This window comes from Macrobrachium nipponense, chromosome 2, assembly GCF_015104395.2.
Source record: "Macrobrachium nipponense isolate FS-2020 chromosome 2, ASM1510439v2, whole genome shotgun sequence".
Classification (NCBI taxonomy): domain Eukaryota; kingdom Metazoa; phylum Arthropoda; class Malacostraca; order Decapoda; family Palaemonidae; genus Macrobrachium; species Macrobrachium nipponense.
In genome coordinates this window covers 140875801-140880576 of record NC_087201.1, presented here as the reverse complement: position 1 = coordinate 140880576, position 4776 = coordinate 140875801, and positions in this window count along the sequence as shown.

Here is a 4776-nt window from a genome sequence, read left to right as displayed (position 1 = left end):
CACTCGTGCGTCGGAGTGGTAGAAAAATAACTCGCGCGCGCGCACACAAACACACAGATATATATATATGTATATATATATATATATATATATATATATATATATATATATATATATATATATGTATGTATATATATATATATATATATATATATATATATATATATATATATATATATATATATTTGCCTCTCATTTTATTGCACTCAAGGTTATTATTTTATCATCGAATTCGTTTCTACTGTGTTATCAAACAAGTCAGATTATCTTTCTTGAACAAGAAAACTCAAAAGAGCTTTGTTTGTCGTCACTATAGTTAGCACGAACTACGTTAATCCCAAACAGAAGAATTTAGATAAACTTGGCCTCTGAAAATGAGAATTCAACAGAGTTCCAGTCTTATTCTCAAGTAAGTGAATTCAAACGAACTTGACATTTAAACAAAATTGCAAAGGAGGTTAAGCCTTATTCTGGAAATGGAGAATTCAAACGATGTTTTGCGTTCAAACTGCGCTAAAATGGAAAGACTTGCTTTCGAACTCGAGAACTCAAACAAGCTTTTGCATCCAACCAAAAATTGGAAAGAAATTAAGACTTGCTTTCGAAGTGGAGAATTGAAACAAGCTTTTGCATTCGAACTAAAAGAGAACGATGTTAAACCTTATTACTTTCGGACCGAAGGATACAAACGAGTTTTTTATGTATTCAAACTAAAGCGGAAAGAAGTTAAGACATCCTTCCGAACTGAAGAATCACCCCCAAAAAACGCTTCAGGGAATCAGAGAAAATTTTTCTCTCCTTTCTATACAATCTTCCAAGGAGATTGGCGCGGTTCAAGAAGAATTATTACCCCTGACGCAAAGTGGCAAATTTCCGTCGTGTTATTCCCCCTCCCCTTTGGAGAATGACGCCGGACAATTGGGGTTTTATTGCCGGCGTGAACACAGACCACACGACGGCAGCAGCGATGATGATGCCAGATATACGAGTTCATAATGAGTCGGTGGAAATCGACGAAAGTCATCTCGTGGAGGTGTAGCTCGAATTATACTTCGCGTTTATGACCTCCCCTTGACATTCACAAATACATCACCGTGTCCCTCGGAGTGCTGACGGACGCTGTTGTTATTGTTATTATTATTACGATATTGTTGGCTCGTGCCTAACGCTGTCTGCGCTGGAACCCGGCCATCTGAAAATTATTGTTATGTTGGGGTTTGTTGATTACATTTAATCATCATTATTATTTTATTATCACTAGGGACGATTTTAGCATTGTTTTAATTACAATATTGTTGGCCTGTGTTATGCTGCGCTGGAACCCGGCACTGTTAGTCATGTCTTCCCTACCTTCCCAATCCCTTACCTACACCGCCCCCCAAAGCTGGTGCGGACAAACAGGTTTACAGGAGGAGGGTGAATGTATCATGTTCCCCCTCCTACCCTCCAAATCCTTCACTGCCTACCCTGCCCCCAGCCAACCCCACCAGTGGAGGACAAACATGGTTTGGGCAGGAAGAAGGTGGATTGTGTCCATGGTCTCCCTTACCCCTCCCAATCCTCCTACATCCCATCCCGTCCCACCCCAGGTTCAGATAAAGATAAAACCAGTTTGTCAATGGGGGGGTGGTGGCTGTGTCATTTCTCCCTTACTGTCACCCGGAGAAGGCCAAGCAAGATCCCTCAGATCAGTTATTATTTTACTTTTACTTATTATTATTTATTTTATTCTTATTTTACCCAAAGTTAAAAAATAAGAGGTTTCTTTATAAAAAACCTTAGCCCTTTGCTAAAAGAAAAGGAAAGTTAACTTGGCGTCACATCTGTTTGCCAAGTGTCCCTGAGGTCCAGAGGTCCAACTAACTCTTTTCTTTGTCATGTCCCACATAGCTTTTTTATTTCCATTTTTCGGGGGGCCTCCAATGAGCGAGGGCCCGTGCTGGCATGTAGCCGGCTTACTCAAGAACGAACGATACCTTAAGGCTACGTTTACACCAAGTGAATCGAGTCGATTCAAGATCAATAAATAATCAACACGATTCATGATTCGTCTTGATTCGCCAGAGCGAAATCGAGTTTATTCAAAAAATAAAATCATGCCTGCTGATTTTGCTGGGTGAAAACATTATTAACCCATCAAAAATTATGTGTGGGGGGAAATCCTGACGAATCATGAATCGTGTTGATTCTCCATGAATTGAATCGATTCGGCTCGCTTGGTGTAAACGCAGCCTAAGCTTCTTGTAGGAAGCTGTGAACACGAGAATCAACCAACTTGATATGTGTCTTATACCATTCACTTCCAAGATATGGAACTTATGCTGGGCCGATTCCTGTGTTCAAGAAGACATTCCCACCATCTGTCAAAAAAAAGAAAACATTAGATTTATTTGTACACAATTACCATCACTTTTCATACATCCGAATGATATAACTGGATGTTCCTGTTTCATTTTCCATATTAGCTTTATTTGTTCATAAAATTAAGAAAAAATGGTGGAACTATTTTGGGCTGTAGGAAGTAAAAAAGAAACAGAAATAATTATAGTCATTCATTATTTATTTCGTTTGTTTAGCTGCTTTATTCATAAAAGTTGAAAATAAAAAATTAGGCAATCTTTTTGGCTGTAATAAGAAGGAGGATAATAATTAAGAATTTATCTTCCTGGGAAATGGTACATCTGCCTCCTACGGCAAGCAGCATCCTTCAGGAATCGTTATACTTAGAACATTGGTCTGTTCCCAAATCTTCTTAAGGATAAGACTCCTCACATGAGTGCCTAGATAAGTTGGGCCTAATCAGGATATGTACATATATTTATATATATATATATACTACTATATATTATATTATCTATATATATATTAATATTGTATATATAGTAACTATATATAATAATACATATATAATATATATATATATCTATATTGGTATATGTATATAATTATTATATTATCTATATAGAATATGTCTATATATATGTCAATATATATATTATGTCTATATATATATATAGTTATATATATATAAATAGTATATAGTAATTAAATAAAATATATCTGTATTTTTCTTATATATTATATACTGTTATATATTATATATATATATATATATATTATATAAAGAGAGAAGAGAAAGAGGAGAGGAGGAGAGAGAGAGCGCCAATGTTTTCCTGATATTTTCTAATATACCCTGTTTCTGGTCTTTCCAAAATAAGCTTTTGTGCATTTTGCCAATGTACATCGGAGAGAAAAATACTTTTTCTTGCCAGGTAACATAACAAAACAAACAAACGCCATACAATACAAAAAACCAATCTATCCCATTCTTAAGATAAGATAAAAATCATACTATATACATATGTATAATATTATATTATATATATATCAGTATATATGTGTGTTTTGTTGTGTGTTGTGTGTTATATATATATATATAGTATATATATATATATATATTGAATATATATATAAGTATCTATATTAGTATTGTTTTTTGAAATATGTGTTCGCTTGTATTAGAACCCAGGAACTAAATCTCTTTGTTCACTATAGCTGGCTATTTACTTCGTTTTATTCATAAGTAGCACACGCTCTCTGGTGCATTTCAGCGACTTCTATCGCGACGGCGGCACGGAGCAGGGATTAATATTTATTTTATCCATTTATAATCAGGTAATTATTAAACCTTTTCGACTGGAGAGAACCCCGAGAAACCCGCTTAACAAAAACCTCCAACTCACAATTTATTGGCGTTCGCATAAAATATTTACGAGTGTAATTTAACACCCATTAGTGCTGGGAACTTTTACTTTAGAACATATGGTCCTGGGCTGGTTTTTCTTATGACAGGGCAGACGGCTATATGCGTTGAACAAGCGTGGCTTTTGTTCTTGTGTAGTTTGATGAACTAATTTCGGTCTTTTTATATAAAAACAAAACATACCACGTCGTTTGTTCTTGTTGGGAATCATTGCAGAAGAGTTTTTGCCATTAATGTTTAGAAGAAATGTATGGTGCCTACGTCTAGATGTTTTATATATATATATATATATATATATATATATATATATATATATATATATATATATATATATATATATATATATATAAATATAAACATATATGTTTAACCGAAGGGGAATTTATTCGGCGATAATAGAATTAACAGTCCTGGAATTTAAGCTGTCGATGGTTCGTGCCCGTCGGCCAGCAATTCTATTATCGCCGAATAAATTCTCCTTCGGTTAAACATATATGAAAATATATTAATTCCGAGGTAGAGCGAATTAGCTATTAAAGGACATTTGTAGCTCGATATTTATACATATATATATATATATATATATATATATATATATATATATATATACGTGTGTGTGTGTGTGTGTAAATATATATATGTAAAGTATACATACATATTTACACACACACACACACACACACACACACACACACACACCACACACACACACACACACACACATATATATATATATATATATATATATATATATATATATATATAAATAAAACATCTCTATAATAAGTTTGTCCTTACGATACGAAAAACAAGCAACAGTTGGCTATTGTTGAACAGTGAACCAGTTTTAAAAGAACAAAAAAAAAAAAAAGCAGTTTGCGAATGACCCATATGACGGGTGTTATCTGTTTGTTGCATCTCATGTAATTGTCTCTAATGATCCGAGTTCATTAGTCTTTCTTGCTTAGTTTGTGCAGTAAAAAGAAAATAAATAGAAAAGTTGACTCGGTCGC